General features: G+C 40.0%; 1 protein-coding gene across 1 annotated transcript in view; it reads right to left on the bottom strand.

Moving 5' to 3' along the window:
* Nucleotides 1–24,357, bottom strand: part of clybl (citrate lyase beta like) — a 91,881-nt gene that overhangs the window by 66,558 nt on the left and 966 nt on the right. The window lies entirely within an intron of this gene.

Raw genomic sequence — 24,357 nt, 5'->3', positions numbered from 1 at the left:
GGCTGCAGGCATGACGGAGGTAAAGGTACAGAAAACATGCTTTTATGTTTCTCATTCCCGGTAGAGCACATTAGTATTTGAAAAGATCCCTAACACTTTATCCACACTTATACAGATTTGGGAAAACCTGAAGGTGGTGTTGCACCGTTCCGATATAAAATACGACTACAGGATTACAGTGCTACTATGGAATTACAACAATAAATCTTTAAAAATCCAAACTTATGTTCTTGTTATTTAAAGCAACTTCCATTCCTGTTAGCCATAAATTCAAATTTTCTCTAGCAAAAAAACATGACCTTGATTGTGAATATTTTTTTTACACTTTGTTCCTCTAATTTTATTATCTTAAATATTTTATCTAATATACTAACCCTTTTTGATTTACTGCAATTCTTTTCAAACCCTTAATTGGTTTATTTTGATTTTCTTTTCTTTTTTTTTCTTTTTTTTTTTTACATATTAACACATTTATTTTGCAGTTATTTGTATTCATCACTTGGCAGCCATATTTGTTGACATGGACTTTTTTCATTTTTCTTTAAACCACAACAGAAGAAACTTCATCCAGTATTTTTTTCTTGATTTTGAATCTTGAACAAAAGCATGTTTCTGAAAAAAAGTGCATCTATAAAGTTGCACCGGTTCATCCATCACATCATTAGTAAAACAACATTATCAAGGTGAGCGGGGCAAGCCTCCAAAAACTTTCCACATTAACTTAAATCAACATAAATCATTCAACACTTGTCTCAGAGTACAAAATGAAGTAAACAGATCCATTAGCCTCCTGGATAAGCTATTGTAGCAAACTGCAAAGGAATCTAGTTATGGGGTAGGTGGTTAACCACGCTAGCTGTTTATTGTGCCAAAATACATTAAAGTATGAATTCTGTAGTCTAACAGTGATAATGTATGTGCTGAGGACCCAATGTTTGTATGAATGGTGAGTATTTACATACTGTGTGTGTGAGAGTGTGTGTATGACAAATCAAGTCTCCCACTGACATTATTTCAATGGTGATTCCTGCACACAACAGAAATGAAATGTCAAGGTCAGCCAAACTGGTCCGTCGCTGGAATCTAGATAGCACTACTGTCGGCATCAGGTACAGGAAGTCATTAAGAAGATTCCATTTGGAGTTAGTGAAAGGTTTTCCTGAACAGAGTGCAGAATGGGTGTTGGCATATTGTTGCTGGAAATGTCTGCTGATTGACACGGGGCATGGTGGTTGTCATGCTGCAGACTGTTTTGACTGGAGTGTAGCCTAATGATCAAAGTGTTTTTGAAGTGTTATGATACGGACATTTGTATCAATGCATACATAAATATCTCATACGTAGGATTGTTTTCCAATTCTAAAGAGGGAGAAATTCTGAATCATATGGTGAAGATATCCAAACTATGTCTAAAAAACTTTGACAGGAAATGTGGACTAAACTTCAACTTGAAGCTCAGAAAAGTAAAGATCACTGACTGAGTTTTCGCCGCAGTTAAGCAGCTGGCCGCTGGCTTTGTCCCTCTGTAGAGCTCCTGTAGTAAAGCTGGACTTCAAAAGGGCCTTATCACTGTCACATTCTCTCACAAGAGGACACAGTAATGGAGACCGGATGCTCGGGCTTACACTAGGTTAGGCCAACACAAGGAGAGGAGTGAAGAAATGCTTTGAATGTTGCCTTGTAAAGGAAGGAGCTCCTGTACAGGCCTCTCGACCTTCTAACTACACTTCCTTCCCGAGAAGTGAAGGAATGCTGTGTCAGGTTTTATAAATTAGTAGGGACGTGCGTTTTAGCTTTCCCTCAGTAGCTGCCTTCCTCATTTTGTACATTTTTCCCAGCAATTTTTCATCATAGACGATTCAATATTCTCAAGGTCTGTAATTTCTGTTTGCTGCCCCCAGTGGTTAATCCATATATGCTATTTTGAAGCAAACCCTGTATTTTTAAAGGTATACTAAGCCAAATTGCTGGTTACTGTTTTTAACTTCACGAGACAACAAATGTGAAAGCAAAAGCCAACCTCAGATTCACTCATTTGGCACTTTACTTGCGTTTTTCCGGCACTGTGTCTCTTGGATGCTTGCTGTTTACGGTCTGGCACCTGGTCGCTACCTTTTAAAGCCCTGAGTCTCTGACCCACCTGAGGACTATGGGGGTACACACCTATAAGTGTTCCCAACACAGAAAATAGAATAAAGTAGGGAAATGCAAGCAGAGGGCAGAGTCTCTGCAGAAAAAATACACCACCACACACCTCTAGTGGGTCGTAAGTGATGATTGAGACGGGTTACTACTGTATGAGTCTTTTTACATTGGTTTTTTTCTTTAGGAATATCATGCATAATATATATATTTAACACACGCACACACACAGCCCACTAACCGCAGGGGTCACAAAATCAACTAGGACTGAAATCTTAGGATTAAGCTATGACTTCAATAGAATGAAACATCCACTACTTGAACCAGTCTGACAGCATGCAAACCTGCGTACACTAAATACTTGACATTATATAGAAATTACATATAAATTAGTCGATTAAAAGCTTTAGAAAAGACCCATTTATTCTTAAATGATGCAAGCATTGGCCAAAGTTATTAAGGGTCTAATGCTCTAAGACTTGTCGTGTCTTTAAAGCATCTCATAGGTAAACCTGAACTTGAAATAAGGCAAGGCAAAGCAAAGCAGGGATGTGTACTGTATGACTATTTGCAATTGACTTTGTTCATATTTAGTTCTTATGTCTACATTGCAAACTATGTCTTATCAAAGGCATGGATCATAGAACAAAGAAGGTGACTAGTCAGCCAGTCAATTTACAGGTGTACTCCCATAAACACCAGATACTGTACTGTACATTGATGACCGTATGTCCTACATCTATTGCTCAAGTATTAAACAATGCCTTCTTCAGATGGGAAATAAATCCTGTATCGATCATATAATGCTAGGCAAAAATGTGGTACTCTTGAATTTGTCAGAAACTCCAAAACGGGAGTTTACAGCTTGGATTCAGTTTGCATGCAAATACAAAGAGACACCATAAAATTAAATACATCTGAAATGAATGTATTTAATTTTGTCTCTCTGTGTTTTCTCCTTACATCTCTCCTGTTTTCTCTTCTCCATCCTTGCTATGGCTAACTCCGTCTAACACAAGGTCCCCACTTTGACTGTGGCTTCATCCTGTATTTTCCAATTATCACCTTTTAAAGGCCAGCTGGGTGCATTCCAAACCATCGGGGGGCAATTCCATTTGCATTGCTCTGAGACAAAGTCATGCCCAAGTACTTTCATGCTAAAGTTCATAAGACAGTCTAAAAAGGACGCTGTAGTTGTAACTAAAAAGTCCCTGGTTTTTGTTGTTTGTTTTTTTTTCAGACAGATAAAACATTTAACTCAGAAGTGTTTATTGTCTTTATGAATCTAAAGATTAAAAGCAAAGCAAACTTGAAAATCAGACAGCGTTGATGTAAGCTGGTGAACAAAATCCCCTAGCGTTAAAGGGAAACTTTGCCAATTTTCAACCAGCTCTGTCTACCCGCAGTGTGTGCAGATGAATAGTGTCTTGCTGCCCCCCGCCCCCCTACCCGCTCTTGCCAGTAGAGGCCAAGTGAGGTGAAACAGGTCGTCAGAGTCCACTGGGTGACGCAAAATGATGACCACTTCAATGACGTGTTTCACATCACCTGACGGACTTTTGCCGGCAGGGAGCTCCGGGCGCCTGTGGCACAGGAGAAGGCAAACACCCTTCATCTACACACTACACACACACTGCAATGACATGGAGCTAATTAAAACTTGCCAAGTTTTCTGTTAAGGTAACAAGTTTGGTTAATAAACACAGCGAGCAGCTTGGCCCAAACTTTTTGGTTTAAGACTGATCAATGTGGCTCTCCTGCGAGTGCTCGGCTTTGTTTACAATTACGGCTCATTATGCTGATTTTATTCTCTCTTTTTCATTAACTTGATTTTTAAGCAGCTCCTGGAATATTTTACATCTACTTTATTTAGGTCAATTTTTTTTAATTCGTTGCAATCAAAGGCCTCTCCCTCTATTGAAATGACCACTGCATTTGTGTGTATGTGTTAGTGTGTGTGTGTGTGTGTGTGTGTGTGTGTGTGTGTGTGTGTGTGTGTGTGTGTGTGTGTGTTGTTTGGACGGGCAGGGGGGGAAGTAACTGTTCCATTTGCTTTGCACATTAATGAACACTGCTTTCCCTGCCTGCCTTTAGGCTCTCTCTCTTAATGCCGGCTCTGTTCACTAGTGTAAACCTGTGTTTGATTTCTCCTCTCCTCTCCCTCTCAGACTGCATATAGCAGCATTTAGCTGTGAATTAATTTTCATGTTTGGATATACCCTGCTGAGGTGTGATGCCAGTGGCGCATAATCAAAGTCTGCAACACTACATATGGGTAGATAGGCCTTGTGGGTATTTCCACAGTGCAGATCTGTAGCTGGGCGGGGGGAAACTAAAAGCAGAGAGAGGGGTCGACAGGCAGCAGACAGAACAGAAGTCAGCAATAGGACAATGGGATGTTTGGCACAAAAGAATAAATCTATTGTCTTATAGAAAGGGCAGGAGCGGAGGATAACTTTTGCAGTGTGGTGTGCAGCTGGGAGTGTGTGTTTGTGATAATGCGCATGTCTCTGGCCATGGGACAAGATACGCACCCACAGCCACAGCTCAAACACCAGCAGCCCTTAACATGGTGTGTCTAATGCTCCTATTTAGTGTTTGGGGTGCAGCGGCGCGTGGCCTGAGGTTTTTGGGAGGGGAGCGTGGATAGCACCTAGCCTGACAGCTGCGCCCCAAACTGGAGACAAAAGCCTGAGGAAGTACCGCATCATCGAAGATGGGACTAAAAGGCATGGCAATTTGCTTGTGGTCTGGCCTGTCTGATTCAGTGCTTAGTCCACTTTTCATGGTGAATACAGCCCCATAGCAAACACTACTCTTAAAATGCAAGGTTAAACTGGGAGTGCATCTTTAAACAAATTCCACTATCAAAAAAAGGAACCAGCTATCATGTGGTACATTTAGATCAAAAGCAGAAACACAAACTACTAATTCATAACAGACTTTGATTTCAAACAAACAAACAGAGAGAACATAGGCCACCTTTTGTGCATCAGTCTTTTCATTGGAGTTTATTTGTAATCCTTTGATAGGAGGGAGTCTCTTTGTCAATCGGGATACATCAAAGATGAGCGAGCTTACCACGCTGCTTGTGTTTGTGTTTCTATGTGTGCATGTCTGTATTTTATTCTTTAACATCACAGCGAGGTACATTTTTAATCTATTGATTTAATACGCTTAGATAGCGGGCTGTTGGTTAAACAAATGAACCAGTCGTGAGGTGACACATCTTCAGTCTATGAATCCTGTATACGTTTGATGAATAGCTGATGGAGTTTACAGTAGAAGATACTGGGGATGTGCTGGTTGTGAAATTCAGGGCCAATACCAATGTTTAAAATGACAATTTGGCTGATAGCTGTTATCAGTGTTTTTAGTTATTGGTGTTATTTATCCCCCCTTTTGTGCCAGGGAAACAAAGAACCTTTCATTACAGTTTTAAAGGGATTCAGTCATTGCAGTTGGGGGAATATATACAATACCCAAAGCCCTTAAACAGACTGCTTGATGTAATGATACGGGTATACAGTGGGACAAGATTCAAAGTGATTTCTGGGCTATATCAAAATCTGAGAGAATGTAAAGCCTTCTCTACATGTGCATCAAGATGAAACAGGAGAGGGAATCGAACACTGAAATTACAAATGACGAACGGCTGAACATGTGTGAAACACAACACACCACTACAAACTCAAATTTGTTGAGGGAGTCTGGGTGGAAATATTTAATCCGCTACTTCATTACACCTAAAAAAAAAAGGAGTAACAAAACTGTGTCACAACAACCATGCTGGCGAATACCTTGGAATAGGGAGGCAAACAACACATATTTTTTGGGAATATCACAAGCTACATTAATTCTGGGAAAATGTGAATGTTACATCTAAAAGAAATTTCTGGGATATGCAATACTTAATAACTGCAAAGTTATGTACTATGGAAATATAAATGCTTGTGTCATGGATTATGAAAGATATTTGGCCACGATATTATTGATCCCAAGCAAGAAGGCAAGAACAAGGAAATGGTACAAGATGGAATCCCCTACTATAGAAGAATGGTTGGAAATTATAAGAGAGATTTGACCTAAATGGATGGGAAAACATTACCTGTTAGCTTAGAGTGTGAGAAAATGCCTTTGTTAGTAAATGGAAGATATAGATGATTTATTACAGTGGGAAAAATATCTGTACTAACTGATACATGAATTTCAAGATACTGAATATATATACCTTTCTTTGAAAATGGATATTTGTAACCATGACTGTTTTATTTTTCCACCCTTGTGCTCAGTTTTTTCCTTAACCTTTCTGAATGTGGAAAGAACGAACACACTGTCACTCCGACCTCGTCACATTTTGCCACTTGGTCGTGGGCTTTCCATGTCGACATACGATGTGAAAGGTACCCTGGGTGCGTCGGTTCTTTACGTTCTGGGATGCTGTGTCAACTTCAGCTTGTTACATGCATTGTGTTTTTTCAAAATACGCTTAATTTTTGACAGGAAATGTACAGCTTCCATTGAGTCACTTCCAAATAAACTTACTATGTTGGTACAACACCGCAAATTGACGTTTCTTCCTTTCAACAACAAACACACGTGGTTATGTTAAGCCAACACTCGCATGTGGTTAGGTTCAGGCTACAAAAGTTGTGGTTAGGTTTAAGAAAACTAACAGGGTTTGGCTTTACAAGAGGTGAACACCGGCCTCTTGGGTGAAAGTCCCAGGTGAAAGTCGGTGATTGTCGGACCCATCCACCAGCCCTCCCACCCAACCAATTCTGACTTTTAGCCCCCTTAACTTGCGTTGTTGTCCAGCCCCGTTTTCCCCTGACTCCATCAGATGCACCATTAAACTCTGACGGCGCCCGGCTGCATGTCACACCAATATAAAAGGACGGCTTTTTAATCAACGGTGTCTGATGCAGAAGTCTCAACCAAGCGCTGGTATTCAGTGTCTATTCATTATACATAAAATATCATAATTCTCTAGCATCTATTTTCTATTGCTGTGAAAACAACAAATTTCTCCTTCAAACTGTACTTATTCAAGTTTCTGGCAAAAACTACACTTTACAATATATTTGAACACATCAGGAGAACATTACAACTCACCAAATTCAAATTTTTACTGAATGGACAATGAATGCCTCATAATTCAATTTAATTCAGTTCCGTCTGCAGTTAGTGCGGCCTCCGGCTGCTAATAGCTAACGTTAACTAGCTCTCCACCTTTCAATGTCAACACAGATTCGTTGTTCACAATGTAGCTTTATCGGGGAAACAACAGGGTGTGTCCTCTGATCCATCTATAGTGAGTTTACAGCGTTCTTTCATCCTGAAGGCATCCCGACTAGACCTTGATACATCCAAAACACATTTTCTATTGTCTCCCGGACGCTGTCAGTCTGGAGCCATGCTTTCTAGCCTGCGCAAAATTGATGTGACACAACAGAAAAACATCGGCCACCATCATCAGTGAATATCATCTTATTTGCCAATAGGCCGATGGCAGTCAACAAAGTGAGTATCGGCCGACACCAATGTGCAGCCAATAAATCGGTGCATCCCCAGATGACACATTTCTTAATAAAACAATGACTGAATTAAAGTCTAATAATTCCTCAAATGTTTCACCATACAGGCATCTGCACATACAAACATCTGTGGTGAACATGGGAGGTAAAATACAACAACAGCAAATGCTAGACCAAAATTTTGAAGTTGAAGAGCAAGTTGAAATTCAAATTAAATCAACATTTAGCACCCAGGATCAATTTTCATAAACACTAACCCTTTATTACCCAGAGGTGTCTCCACTCGTTTGTTGGGCTAATAGAAGCAAAAGAGATAATAATTACTTGTTTGTTGCCACATCAGCTATTAGGTGATAATTAGGCCTCGGCGAGAATTTTAACTCTTTTAAATGGTTTGTTTGATCTGAACGCGTGTTCCCAGATGGATGTCTGAGTATCCTGAATTAATTATTACTGCAAATTAAAAGGCCAATCAAGCCTGCGCAAAACTGGATCAGATGGTTTAATAAGCAGTTCTCCTCACCACCGACTCAACACAAACAGCACTTGCATGCATGTCTTAAAATAAGGCCAACTGGAATGAGTCATAAACTGGAGGTCAAATTATTTCTTTTATGTTTTCATGACTGTGGTGGCTCTGAGTTTTGGTGTGAATACGTACTGACTGTGTGCTTTACTTGGAGCCCAGCAAGGCAGATGAAACGTTAGTACATGTGAACTGCAGATCAGGAGACACTCACAAATGGGTGGTGCAGCCGTTCCTGGCATCCATATCAATGACTAGCCTTGTTATAAAATGGAAAACTAAATATTTAGAATACATCTTAACAGCAAAATAGGAAAACTATCCATCACTCGCATAAAGGAACTTCCTTTATTACGCCCCTGTGTCCACACACGTGCACGCACACACATGTCAGGGGATTGAAACAGCTCAAAAATATCCACTGGTTTAAATTAGACCATCAAACAGCCAGCTGCCGATTTGTTTCCTCAGTGTGTGTGTGTGTGTGTGTGTGTGTGTGTGTGTGTGTGTGTGTGTGTGTGCCCAGAGGTTGAATGGTGAGTTGAGGGAGTGGACTGAGCAGGTTTTTGACCTCCCGTGGGCGCAGCAGTGCAACGGTGTCAGTTCACTAACACAACAATGTGTGTAGCAGAGGGTATTTCATGATGGAGAACCACAAACAAGCCTTTACCACAACCTGCCAACAGTAAATTAACTCAATGTTGTGTAAAATTTAAATTTCTACAGCACAAAAAGGGGCGTCATATAGATTGGTGAAATTATATATATATATATATATATATATATATATATATATATATATATATATATATATATATAAATATATAATTTCACCACCCCCCATGAGGCCTTTTTCTTTGTTCATTTGTGGTGCCCCTGCTGCCTCACTATCATGACAAGGTAACAGGTGACTTCACAGATTTGTTGTCATGGTTTATTTATGATACCAAACCGAACAACCTTCCATTAGTTCTCACTATAGTGCAGGTATCTATTAAGCATTTTGGGATACCAGAAATTTAGTAGCCAATAACAATAGGAGTTAAATTCAATAATTCTAAATACCCAATCTAATGCCACGGTAAAAAATAAATCAATAATTAAATCCCATGTACTTAAACATACATTACTTTGCTAAAATAAAAATTAATAAAATGTAATGTAAATTTTATTATTAATCCCCGATGATCCACCTTGAAAGCAAAGTACTATTCTGTGCGGGCTCATGAAACTTTGTGGGCAAGGAAACGTATATTAATATATTTCCATTTCTTTTACATTGTTGTTGGTGTTCGGTACTTTTTTTTACCCAACCAAGAAAAACATGCCAAACATTCAGAACACAGCACAGAATCTATGCTCAGCATCTCGTCCCACTGCTGGTGTTCGTATTTATATAATTCCTCAATATTATAATCACTTCTCAATGTAGTGCAATATCATTCTCAGTCAAATGCAAACTACTTCTCGTTGTTATATCACCTTCAATATAACACTGATTAGCAGGCGCAGTCTGTTTTTTCCACCATTTTAGAAACTGCTGTACTTATCATACTTCTATTGTTACTCTATTAAGCACTGATTTTTGCTTTTGCTCCTAGAAAACACTTCTATCTTGCATATTTGTATATTTTACCAGATATTTAATAATCTGTTGTTAAAAAACTGGGCCCAGTGAGTGATCATTAAAAGAATTTCCTTCAGGATAAATAAAATTCTCTTGACTTGAACTGAAAATATGCTGGCCTATTTTTTTTTTTTTTTTTTTTTTTTTTAAAAAGAGCTGTCACTGCAGCCACACATGCTGATAGGTGCCTTTTCCTCTGACCACAGGTGTATGGTGCCCATCAGATCTGGAATAACTGCATTCCCGGTACCTAAAGCACTGGGGAAAAATGAGTACCATCATGCTTTCAAAATTTTGGCACTTGACTTGGTACCAAAGTATTGGTTCTCGTGACATTCCTAGTACCTATGGGACATAAAATATGTTCCAGGAAGTCCAGTTTCAGTAACAGATTCATGAGTCTGACAGCTTATCAGACACCCAAACAATGCATAAAGGTTAATTATAATACTTACAGACAACGATTACTTTATATTTGTTACAACGATCGCAGGTCAAACAGTTGAAAAACTTTTGTCAGCTAGGGCTAAAATCATGTTGCATGATTACTGGACAACTGCTCACTAGCTTCAAGGGGAGAGGAGACATTACTTTACACCAGTATATCAGGTGCACTTGTACAACTTTCACACAATCAATCCTTTCTTTGAGAGGCTTAAAATGTTCACATCTTCAGATGCTGATCAAACTCTATAATCATTCAAACCATAGTTAGGAACAGTGTTGCACTGAGCTGGATCATTTAAAGGCTATGCGGATTATGTTCTAGTCGTACCTTTAACTCAACACAGTGAAAAACAGTGAAACACAAGAATGATGGTAAAAAGCTGTTGTGCAATTGGCTGCACAGAAAAGAAATCAGGCAGGTTTTATAGACCGACAAAGGCCGAGGAGAAGAGTTCTAAGTAACATTAAGAAACCAAGCAGCAGTATCTTCTGAATGAAACATGAGAGCGACCAGAATTCCTTCTCCTCCTATCTCACTCGTTCCATTTCTTTACACAGTATTTATCTTGTCCACTCCTATACACAGACAGAACATTACTACCTATTAAAACTATGAACCTGTTACGTAAACCAGTGTATCGCTACATCATTAGTGCTCCGTGATGTTATTATGTAGTTGCACAGAGTCTGGCGTGATGAAAAAGAGCAGACCCTCCTTAGTGAGAGTGGCTGTGTCCTTAGAGGGCATTAGTACAGGCATTATCTTGTTGTGCCAGACAGTCCAGTAGTAAACACCCTGGCAAAGGGCCTCATAGTAAACTCTGATGGAACTGCACAGTCGAGCCCGAGTGTTGTAGCCATCCTGGCACGGAGATATGGGTCATGCTAGGCTGTCCTCTCCCTCACCCCGGCACCAGAGCCCAAACCCTGATGAGATTAGCCGGCCAGCCAGGCGCTCAGTGGTGGTAAAACACAAACACCACTGATTACGTGAACATTAAAGTCGGATCCCCTCACACTTCGGCTCGGATCCCCTTGTGCAGGGTCACGAGTGGGTTAGTGTGATGACTGCGTCGCTGTTTTCAACATATACGACACTACTTGACAGGTCCTAAACGAGCACGTAATTATCCTGTGATTAGAGCTGACGTCATGTCAAACACTTGCTACTGTAGGACTTTTAATGCGTGACGAATGGGACGGTGACACAGCTGGCTTCCTGGTACCCTCACCATTTACATGAGGAATTGTATCTGCACCGTCAGCTTGTTTGTCACAGAAAGATGAAGCCAAACAATTGGCATTTCCTTTCACTGACAGTTTTTTGGGGTAGGTCAGTGAATGCAGTGCCTTGGCCACTGCTCCTCTGTGTTAAATCACTGCTAGAAATGGGATTAGGCAGGTCGGAATGCCAGGGTAATCACTCATTCAGCAGCAGCCAGGAGAAAAGGCCTCCTTAAAGAGAAGGGGAGGGTTTTATATAGCTGAGAGCTTTGATTACTGCGCCGTCTTAAAACCGCATCCGATGAGTAAAGACATGCACTGGTCCTCCCCCACATTTACTGGGCAAGTCGACCTCCTGTGTTCCTGTAAATAAGTGATGTCACAGCGCTTAATGATGCCCAGACTAGACTCAGTGAGGTCCTGAAAAAAAAAAAAAAAACAACTCACTACTGTGAGCACGCTGCCTAACCGTCATGTCAACAAAGAATTAGTTTTGCACATCCTATTGCTCTGTGGGACCGCTGGTGATGCAGCTGAAGTTTGGAGTGGTGAATCGAGGGTATTCTCTTATTCCACGAAGCCAGTAGAGTTCACCCTCGGGGAAAAGAAACATTGTCCTCCTCTGTGGACGGACTGCTCTGTCGCTAATGAAGATGTTCAGATGGATAGTGTGCAGAGAAAGAGACACTTTTCTCTGGGCTTTCTTCTGCTCTCCCCGACGCAGACTGGTAGTGACAGTTGTTTCCAGTTGCTACGTATAAAAGGGCCCATCATAAAGCCCGGCTAGAGGAAACAGGATAAGCGCTTGAGCCAAGGCAGTAAAAAGCTCTCTGGAAACTTGAAAGCCACACAAATGAAGTCTGCGTCTGCCATCTGGAAACAATAAACAAACAAAACCCAGCAGCCAAACAAACACCACGAATGGCAGAGGGAAAGACGAGAGAGGAGAGGGAGAGGGAGAGGGAAAGGGAGAGAGAAATGGAAGCAAAGATTGAGTGTGTAAATGAGTGATAGGGAGGAGGGGGGTGGGGGGGGGGGTGTCAATGTTAAAAACGTGTGCAGCATGCATCATTAGCAGACACTGATGGGAAGACAGACACAGAGACAACCCTTTGTATAAATCCTCCTTTGATGCTCGGGAGATGGCCCTGCTGTTTGAATGTGTGTGGTACCACTGAAACCTGGTTCTAATGAAGTGTAGTGCTAACAGGAGGCTGCCTGTCTGCAACTTGTGCCAGTGATGTGATGAGAAGTTATGAGCCAGCTCCAAAAACGGCAAAATACCAAAAGGAAGCAGTCAATTCTTCCCGGCACGCTCGAATAAATCAGACGCAGGATTTTATATGGACTCAGACAGTCACATCAGAGTTGTCCTGTAACATTTTCAGCAGAGGGCTTTATGTGTTAATGATCATATAGCGGTTCAGTATCCACTGATCAGTGAGAGAAGTTTTCTTACTGTACAGAAGCTGTGAAAAATGGTGGAGCCAGTGCAGAACTAAAATGGCAAGAACAAGATCAATTACCTTCTAAAACTATAGGAGTATCACAGTGCTTTCACTTTAGGGTCAATGGACCAAATATGAAATACTGCAACACTTGTCCATTAATCTGATCCAGGAATGTCAAAACTTTTGTAACACAAGAGCCCATCAAATCAAAACCCTCGTTATGAGAGTGGTAATTATATAATTACAAAAGCAAACTTAAACGTTATAAATCTATTGAGTTGAGCTCAGGCCAGCAGAGCTGCAGCTGATGAATAGTTATTCAGCATTTGATCATTAAATCTGCCCGTGCGATGTCTAACAAGTGTTTACTCAGCAGTCGAAAAAACATATCAGTGATAGGAAGTGGACAACACAACATTTGTGCAGCGGTTAACAGTAACTATTTGGTGATTTACCTAATAAAAGAGTAGATCCAAGCCATCTGGTTATCAGAATTGTCGCCTTCTGATCTTGGTCGCTTGATGTGTAGGGGTAGTGGTGTGTTTTGCTTATGGCGCTCTGTTGTGTGCTGTACATGAGTGGCTGATGTGCAATACTGTTAAGTGTAGTATGTGTTTTTATGGTGTGTAATTCATTTCTTCTATCGTGTAAGGCAGCAATACTTGTGCAGCTCCTGAGTCCAATAAAGTGTATTGTATTGTATCATATTGCACCACATCGTATCCTATCGTATCTTCTGTCAAACAACTTATCAATTATTTGCCTAATCTTTAAGCATTAAAAGGGGGATACCACCTAAATTAGGAATTCCAATATGTTATTTCCATGGCCTAGGACAGTTCAATCAATACTCAAGAACATGAGCTACTCTCTCTCAAAGCCAGGAACCAGAGAGGCATGTCTCAAACTTGTGATGTCAAAATCCAGAGTGCCTCCATATACAATAGCCCCTTTTACGCTGCCAGATTTTCCGCGAATGTTGGGCCGTTTTGCCGGCAAGCTGCGAGCATTCAGACACACAGAGCCGGATTGGCGAGTTGATCTGAGGTGTCCAATTTTCTCCTCGTAGTCATATTGGCGGAACTTGGAACCCTTTTAGTTTAAACAGAGCGAGGCGCCCTTCCGCAACGGGAGGAGCTGTTGATGACACCGCACGTGCGACCCACTGGCGGTGGATAAACAGGAAACAGCTGACAGCAGGAATTAGCGAGCAGCTAGTAGCAAGAGGGAAACGCAAACCTGACAGACACTGTAACGATGAGCAACTGAGGAGACAAGGAATTGCGCGCCCTCCTTGTCCTCGCAAATGAAGAGGCCATTAACCGTCAGATGACGGGAACGGTGAAGAACGGGCCAACTTACGAGAGAACTGCCGAAGGACTGACTAGCCGCGGCTTCCCTCCCACGTCACTGTTTACGTCACACACTGAGCTACATGTTTTGTTACTTGCTCACGCCCCCCATTGCCCCGAAAAAGGTGCATTCTGTATAAACAAAAGTAGGTAGGTGGCATTTTGCTGCACTCCACGATTTTGTTTTTATGCTGCCAATGCTGAAAGAAGACTGATTGGGCTTTCCGGCAAATTTGCACAATTCCTATCTAAAAAGGGCTAATGATTTGGGAGCATAATTTTGTAGGCTTTTGCTTGCTTTTATATACCCAAATGAGATTTATTCTACCGTACTGTTCTCAGCTCTGAAGCAGAAAATGTACCCCTGTATGGACCGAATCACTGCGTGGTCACGCGAACAACAACAACAGTCACTTCCGGGTAAACAATTGGCAACGGATCTGAATTGCAGATATGTGAAATCAGGAAACTTTATTATTTCTGCGGTAACTGTAACATTTAAAAATGTACAGCTAAACACAGTGGTCTCACCTATCTGACGTTCCTGCTGTGCTTATTTCATGTATTGCGTTTCTTTACAAGCGCATTTGATAAATGAAATGTACCTGCATGAAAGCTAAGCAATGTACTCAAGTGGACACGGTCACAGTAAAACATTTTTTGGACTAGAAAAACAAATCAATATTAGTTTACCTGTACACTCTATTTGTAATATTTTCACCACTTTACCTGTGATCCTGCAAAGTAAAAACTGTTTTATCTGTTAAACAAGGTATTTTTATTGGTAATTCAATAAAGAAGTACAGAGTATTAATAAACAAACACGGAACCATTAAGGACGAAAAGGCAACCCCAACCACACATCAACCCGGGAACAAACAGAGAAAGCCAGACCAGTCAAAGGAAATCTAACAGACAAGTAAGAGAAAAACATTTAAAAAGGGAGAAATGATGACAAATTGACGACTTGTATGACATAAGTATGGGAGTATAGCATGTTTCATTATAATTTTTCGTAAAAACTGTATTTTGTCAGTGGAGTCTGGTGGCTTTGAGATAACGTCAGCTCCCTGTCAGAAAGGTCTGTAAAGCAAGGTAAAATGGTGACAATACTCTAAATATAGTGTACACATGAACTGATGGTGATTTTTGTAGGTGTGCCTTTTATTGGGTGGCTAAAAACTAACCAAGTGAGGCAGCGTTGGCACAGTGCCATTTGATTTTATGAACATAACGGAGGGATCGTCTACCAGAAAGTCACTGTAAACAAATATTGTGATTCGGTCTATACTCACATTCCCCTGGGTGCTCTCAGGGCCATTTAAACATCTTTCCCAATTCACTGTCTATGGAGCAGCTCCAAACTTTATCACATAAATTTGACTTTTAGCACTCTCTCAAATCCAAAATCTAGAGTTATTTATATTTATTCATATTTTTGGACTGTCTTAGACCATAGGAATATGAATATTAATAAATTTTGAAATGGCCATAGCTCCCCTTTAAATGTAATTAAAGTAAAGATGTTTTTATCCTCTATAATGCACTTTGTTAATATTAGGTTCATTTTAGTTTACTGTAACAATAACACTGCATTTAAAGGCACACCGTGGCCCGTATAATACTGGGATGTCTCTCACAAGAGGAAAAGAGGGCAGCACAACTTTATTATGCAGACACAGTTGTTGATATTCCAAATGAAGATTCCTCGACAGTCACTCAGTGACACTGTGGAGTGATTTAATGAGGGAAATTCATGAGATGAAACTGCACTTGGTATTACAACAAACATCAGGCAGCTGATCTCAGAGTCCTCTTCACAAAGCACGCTGTCAATACTGACACCGAGGGGTCAGACCAAGAACTGCAGCCATGTGGCCACAGCATGGACCCGTGTATTATTGCAGATAGTCCCACCTATAAGTGTACGTATGCTTTAACAAACAAGGCAGAATGGCCCAGAGAAACACACACACACACACACACACACACACACACACACACAGACTCTCTCACTCACACACACACACACACACACACACACACACACACACACACACACACTCATCAACCCTGCTGTGCCTGGTTAACAAACACTCTGCTATAAAAGCAGGCCTCTTACTCATTAGGGTGCTGTGTATCAGACAGGAAATGCTGGGTAAATTACACCTCATCGCCCTGGAACTAGCCGACCATCACCATGGCAATGAGCCAACCTCGGTGCCGTGAGAAGACCAAAACACCATCGTGGCAGAGGGAGAGTGGAAAGGACAAGACATGGCTTCACCTTAAAACTAATGACAACATTCTAACGTCAGTGATGCAAAAGTACACCTATATGTTTCTGAGGTGTAAATTGAACCCAAATCTGTATCTATTTAATAGCCAAACGAACGCCTTTGGCCTTTTGACAGTGACGCTGACTCCAAATCTGGAAGTAATATCCTGCCCACACACAACTCTGACGGCTACCCAATTAATGCTACATGGGCTAAACTCTACCAGCTCCAACACACTCTTTATTAGAAATTGTTAGTCATGCCTACAGTAAATGCTTTAATACAGTTCAATAAATACATCTACACAGGCTACGAATTGTCATGACAATCAGGAGGAAATTGGGTGGTCTCTCTATGGAGGTCTGCGTGTGATATCAAAAAATATTTGATGGCTATTTACTGACCAAATAGATTATGATCATAACATGTAAACAGATTTGCGGCTTGGACAACTGCACTGCAGAATCCTACGACCACAATAAAACCCATTTTCCACCATTATCAGCATGCGTATGCACGTTTTTTGTAAAAGTGGGAAAGCCCACTGAACATAGGGGTGGGTAGAAAAATACAGCATAGTATTGCAATATTTTTGTGGCAATATCGTATCGTCACGCAAGTATAGATTTTTTATGATATAAATTATCAATGTTACAAATACAAATTAAACTTTAGGTAGCCTACTAGAATAATAGAATGAGGGTACATGATTAAGGGATTTTTTTTTTAATAACGTATGTTTATAAGAATCTTTATTTTCTAAATATTTTTGTAATCATTTCATATCTTGCTGTAAGAAATATTATTGGTAATTAATTTAATATATTAGAATACGTCTAGGAAAATTAATTATTGTACAGCTTTACACTGATGGTTAACTGATACATAATTATTAATTTATGGAGATGGGGTGGGATTAAATAAGTTTGTATTTCCTCCCACTCCTTTTTGGACACGGAAATCAAATAATTTTATGTTGTTTTCAGTTTGCATGCTTTATTTAGTGTGTTTTATGTCTGTCTACCAGTGTATGATTATTTTGTTTATTTGCTACTTACATGTTCAAAATAAACTGCTACTAACTACTAACTAATATAATCAATTGCTTTTTCAGTCCACTATTTACATTTTACCGCTGCAAATAATTGCTGAGGTGAGATGAACAGACTGAAAACTTTATCTTATTAGGTAGAACAGATGTTGACAGAGTTTTTTGGGGGGGTTGAAAAAAGGTAATATATTGCAATATATTGTATCGCAATAATATTGTATCGTGACTTAAGTATCGTGATAATATCGTGCCGTGGATCCTCTATGATTCCCAAACCCTGGTCAAAAATAGGCCAAAGACTGCTTTTCCCATTGACTGTAGACTAGAGTCGTAGACATGTCTTGCAGTAGACGAGAAGGCAGTTTTTGTTCTGGTGTGTCACATTCGACGTCACGGACTGGCCGGAAAACAGGTTAGTAAACAGTAGAAAGCAGCATATGGCCCATGAAAATGTTACAGTGGTTAATTCTTTTGTATTTCTTTTACTTATTCAGTCTCTCGATATCAGTGCGGGCTAATTTGGGACAACATTTGAGCGCTGTTTGATTGGAGACGGACAGTAGTTTGTGGCGCCTATCATTGCATCGTGCCGGCAAAGGACCTAAAATTAGCGCTTCCACCAAGGTGTTGTATTTCCATCGCTAACGATTGAAGCCGATTGGAGGTGGAGCAAATAAATACCTGTCACTGCTGCAAAGATATTTGTCCCTTAAGTGAATACCAATTGCAGCCCTTTCTATTTCTATTTTGAATTTTTTTTTTGTTTTGTTTAAAAACATAAAGCCATTGCATAAAATGCAATCTCATTAAGACCATAATAAAAATACCTATAGTTGCCTGCACATTGCTGTGTCATTTTTGACATCCTGCACTGGTCTTAAAAAGGATCATTTCATCACACCACTTGTATTGGCTCACATCTGTAAAAAGCAAAAACACCAGTTTCCCACTCGTGTTATCATTAAAAACAGAGAATATTTCCCCAGCTTCCCATTCAATCCGACCACCACGCTCAAACTCTAAACCACACAAACCACTTGTTAGCCAAGTCCTCCCCACGTTTCTTGAACAAAATTCTTTTGTTGCATTGTTCACACATTCCTCGCCGGTCGTGTTTATACAGATGCGATTCCATGTGCGCTCTGGGGTCCGAAGAAGTCCTACTCCGAAGCCAAAGATGTGCTGTTGATCAAAGGCTTCAGTGCACAGACACTTGTTTTGGTTGGGGTTTTTTTTTCTTCCTTCTGTGGGGATACAGGGTAACATATCCATCTGTTGGCCGCATGGATCCACCTTGGTGAGCGCTGGGACAAGTGTAGGCCTCTCTTCTCTGCCATCCCACACGGCTCCCTCAAAACCACGTTTATTCAGCTGGCCGCCACGCCGGTCGCCAGAGCTTTGTTTTCACACAGCAACATGTGTTAACTTAATGCTCTGTAACAGATTTCAAAGGCAAGACTAGCTGGGTCAACAACAGGTAATAGAGCGATTTATTGATTCACTGGCTCAAAAAAAAAAAAAAAAAAGCAAAGTGGAAAAAAAAAAAAAAAGCCGCTGGTGAATGCAACCACAGGCAGTGATGTCGTGGTGTAGATTTTGTTTACTTGAACCCCATCATGTATTTTGCTAGTGTCGTTTAATTCAGCTTGACGAAACAAATAGTCTCCTGCTTGACAGTGAATGTCTCCAACATAATATAGAGGAAAGAGCAAGATAGTGTCTCAAAAAAAAAAAAAAAAAAAAAGATTTCAGGCAAACTTTGGCACCGTGACGCAATGGCAAAGTATGTGTCAGGTTAAAAAAAAGATTAGATCAACCATTAAATAGTTCAAGAAAGACACACATGGTTTAAGGTTACTTGGCCAACCTGCTCGCCCTGCCTCCCTGAAGCATTTGGTTACACAGTCCCCGTGGTTGTTTTCTTGCTTGATTGGATTATGGCCACACACCTCAAGCTCGGCTTCCACCACCAATCAATGGGGAAATGAGGTGTCAACACATTGGTGTTTATTCAACACTCATTTATTTATCTACCGGAAGCCGAGGCTAGCTCGACCGCAGACGACACCAGATGATTGAAGGGATTTTCTTTGAGCATTTAAAATGAAAGGGGTGCACAACTGTAATAATCTGCCATTTTATTCCATTTTCTTTAATTGTATTCTATGTGAATTCCTCCTGTATGATTGCACAGTTAATATGTAAATTTGCCAATTTACTTTGAAATGACATTTGCATTTCTAATGACACTTTGCACACGAATATAAAGAGTGTGTAACATTACAAGGATATATCAAATTTGCTCTAATTTCTAATCTCTTTTACAACTGAGAAGCCATAGCTTTTAAACTTCAGGCTGTGCGTCCATATGACCAAGCTGAAAAGAACTGGTAATGGGAAGACACCGGGAAGTCTGTAATGCTTTCAGTCAGCATGAAGTGCCATCAAAATAAAATTCTGCACAGTAGCTGCTGCTTTAAAACAACTGGGGCAATTGAAAATTCCCCTCCCAATTTATGCCAAATGCCACTTTATAAACATTCTAGCATGACTGCCAAGTGTCTGCGCTGCTTTATGCCCTTTTTCTTAATTGAAAACGTTATAGGGGTGCATTACACTTGGGGTTTTTATAAGCTGTGCTATAAAGCCCTAGCAGGCCCTGAGAGGGGAAACTGCCCATTAACTTATAAGGTCCAGGCCTTGGCTCTCTTAATTGACAACCTCTAGGCTACTTTCATCACTTGTCGACTTCATAGCGGCAGTCAATGCTTCCTCCAGGATGCTGTTGCATCTTTGACACGAGGGTGTTTGTGACAAAGAGCAGTCTGCCGCCAATGCCAGGGCGAGGGCTCTAGGCTGTCCATAAAACAAGCACACACATTCCTCCTCTACTTCCAGCCATCTGAGAGGGCTGCATTTAACCATGTAAGTACTGCTTCCCAGAAAACATCAGCCAAAATTTAATATGAATCCCATTAAGAAGGTAGACTTTTTATCCGCTCATGCCGTACGCAAGTCTGCACATGTTAACATATCGTAAAAATAACCAGAAAGAGGCTTTATAAGATGATTAAAATACCGCAAGAAAAAATGTGAGATGCTAAGTTAAAAAGGGGATCACTGACAAAGAGAAAACATTTTATTTCTCATGTTTCCAGGCTATCACCACAAGCACAAACAAACAAAGACAGACAGACAGACAGACAGACAGACAGACAGACAGACAGACAGACAGACAGACAGACAGACAGACAGACAGACAGACAGACAGACAGACAGACACACACACACACACACACACACACACACACACACACACACACACACACTAACAGACTGGCGTGACAGTGACTTCACACTCTAATTTGGCAGGATCATCAGCTTTGTGCCTCTGGAAATTCATGCGCCTTGAATTAGAGCCACATGTCACAATGTGGTTGACCAGTACAGACACATTACTAGAATATTAAACTCACTTAAGTTCTTTCTAACTGACATTCAAAGTGTCTGAAGTTTCTCATTAGACCTCCTATGAGACTTGCGTGACAATTTACGAAAAGGTAGAGGAACACCAGGCAACTTTGACTGCTGACCATCTGTCACTGAGTCTCGTGATGTAACCTTGCAGAAATCCACACAAGACTAATAACTATGTAAGTGCTTGTATTCCTGAAGGAGTAGTTCAGGTATTTAGTATTGCACTTCCATAAAGGTGAGGGACTTAAAATATCCTGACTTTTAGACCCTAATTTTTAATATCTAAATTAAAAAGCACCGGATCCTCCATTTGACAATATTCAGAAGATTCAGCTTTAAAAGGACGTATGGGCATCGGCCTGAAATGAATATTTCTGTCAATATGACAAGCCAATAAGATGACGCTTTAATTATGCAACTTTATAGGTCAAATTTGCCTTGGTTGTGGCAATTTGTCAGGACTGTCTTAGAGAAACCATCATCCAAGCCTGTTAAAGTGGAATACATTTTACAGTTTTCTTTGAAAATGTTATATAAATAGAAGCACGGCATGTTTTACTTGAGTAGAAGTAGTTTTCTTGTTTTGCCCAATGTACATTTTGAAAAGTCTTTTATGTCTGCATCTGTCACCAGGGCCATCACAAGAAGAGTAGACATTATGTACATAATTTCCACTACAGGAGAGACTTATGTTCTCTACCACTGGGTGTAGAGACTTATGTTCTCTACACCCAGTGGTAGAGAACATAAGTCTCTACTACACCCAGTTGTAGAGACTTATGTTCTCTACAACTGGGTGGAAAAACGTGTACATAATTGGTGTTGATATCTACATCGGCAGTTGGACAAAATATTGGCAAAAATCCATTATCTTGCTACCCTAAATATGAATATGTCTACCTTAAGAGAGTTTGCCATACGATTTATAAAAACTATTCCTTACTTTGCTTACAAAATGATCATTTGTGTATCAGTTATTCATCCCACGATATGTTGAATTCATAAAGAAAACTTTTTTCGAATACATCTCCACGGTGAAATAAGATTTCAAAAACAGAGGCAATTCTTGATGAGTTGGAGTTGAAGGTGGCCACGTTCAATAACAGCAAAATTATATCAAAACATCGGTTTACAAACTCTCATACAGTTTAATCCAAGTCTCATTTATCCAGTCGTATGCTCAGTACTTCCCAAACACATCTACACAACTATTTAAAAACACTTTTGAGTAGTGCGCCTGGCAAACGCGCGCATTTGAATTCAAATGCTACTCATGCCAACGCAACCTTCAAATCTGTTTTAAATAGTAAGGATTTATTGAAAATGCATGTGTTTTACTTGGATGAAATGATCATTTTGTGGGCAAAGTATTGACTAAACTGTACTAGGCCAATGTGTGCCATATTTTACAGAAATATTGGAATTTTTAACCACACTAGCTGCGTGAATGAATAACCTTGGTGATCCCTTTTAATTTACTGCCACCTTCAGGTCATACTTTTCTACTTGTCCAAAACACTGGTTTATGAACAAACTAATAAGCGCAAATTGTACTTTTTGTGCTACTTGTTTTGTGCTAAATTGCTTATGTGAGCATGCTAGCACGCTAAAATAATATGGTGAACATCCTTATACTACACATTAGCATGTTAGCATTGTCTTTGTGAACATATTAGCATGCTAAAGTTGGCTTTTGACTAAAAGCACTGCTGTGCATAAGTACAGCCCCACAGTGCTGCTAGTGTGGCTTCAGACATATAATTTTTGCATCAGTGTGATGACTTTGAGATAATTGAGATTGATCATTTACAATGAAGGAAAGCAAAGGAAGATCAAAGTAGTTATAAAAATAAAAATGCAGATTGTATTATTTATATTTATTTACGTGGAACCAAATGATCACACTGACAAATCTGCTTTCTATGAATGAAGTACATCCCTGACCTTTGCTTCAAATTACAGATTCAACCCATGTAATTGGCCTGTGTTTGACTCAATTGTTAATTTAATTTAATCTCGGCTTTGGTGCAAAGTCACACATGTAAAAGATAACCGATACCAATAACCGTCATTATCATAATTGCATTAAGTTTTGTCAAATCAATTAATATAAAAACATTCATTTGAGGGCTGCAGTTACCCAAACATTAGAAACTGCTAATAGGAAACAACGTGACCACAACGTTTTTGCTCAACCAGCTCCCTCTTGAGCGAATCAATCCATTTCACTGAGGCCTATGAAATTACATATCAGGTGGATAGGTCAAACGAACTCCGGACCTTCACCTGGCAGACCACGGTTTGTGTCCAGTGTGAAACCAGATGATGTACCTACTCATTGTAAGTAAACCATGACGTTTTTTTCCAACCTAACCACATTCTTTTGTTGCCTAAATCTAAGGAAGTAAAGATAAAAATACATAACCATTGGGAAACTGTGTTAACCTCAGCTTTAATGGCCATAAAAAAAAATTAAGACTGTACTAAGCCCAGCAAAGTGAAATCTTATACCTACATTTAAATTGAAGTGTTGGTGACGTTATAGTTGTCTTGGTTGCTGTCCAGTGTTTGCAGACTGTAATATTTCACCGGAAATAGAATGCAATTAAGGTACAATTTGTTTCATACTAAGGTTTCGGACATACTAAAAAATCTCACATACTGTTTTACGCCCTTTCCTAACATACAGTAAGCTAACGGACTCTGACTGATGGTGTTTGAAAGAATTGTCCAGATACAACAAGCAGCAACAACATTCAGGGAGCCTATCGAGCTGTGATCGAGTCTGAGGAACTGTTTGCTGTTGCTCTGAAAAACACTTGGAAGTAGGGAAAGCTTCGCAAAAACAGAGCCATAGCAAGTGTTTTTTGACGCAAGGAGTAGGTTAGAATATCTTCACTGAGAAAAACTGACACAATCCAATGTAAGAGTTCTAAATAGCATGTCAGAGTGAAATGTTGAATGCTGCATGTAGTCAGAGAAAAAACACAGCCATGTGCAGTGACTTCCTGGAGTCTTCTGAGGTTGCCAGGTAACCGGCACTACAGCCGAAGATGCTCTGCACAGATGTAATGGGTGGATGAAAAGTAACAGTCAACCACAAGCTGACTCTTTTACATTTCTGTTTGTGCTGTTTCTGTTGTTTATTTCTACTAATTTATGAAGCTGTGCAAGCCACTGCATTTCCAACAAAATGGTCCTGCAAATATTTCATAATAAAAAACCTTGTGTTCACAATTTCAGG

The sequence above is a fragment of the Epinephelus fuscoguttatus genome, linkage group LG13 (genome assembly GCF_011397635.1).
Source record: "Epinephelus fuscoguttatus linkage group LG13, E.fuscoguttatus.final_Chr_v1".
Taxonomy (NCBI): domain Eukaryota; kingdom Metazoa; phylum Chordata; class Actinopteri; order Perciformes; family Serranidae; genus Epinephelus; species Epinephelus fuscoguttatus.
The sequence above is the reverse complement of the archived record's forward strand: the minus strand, read 5'-3'. Positions and strand labels throughout refer to the sequence as shown.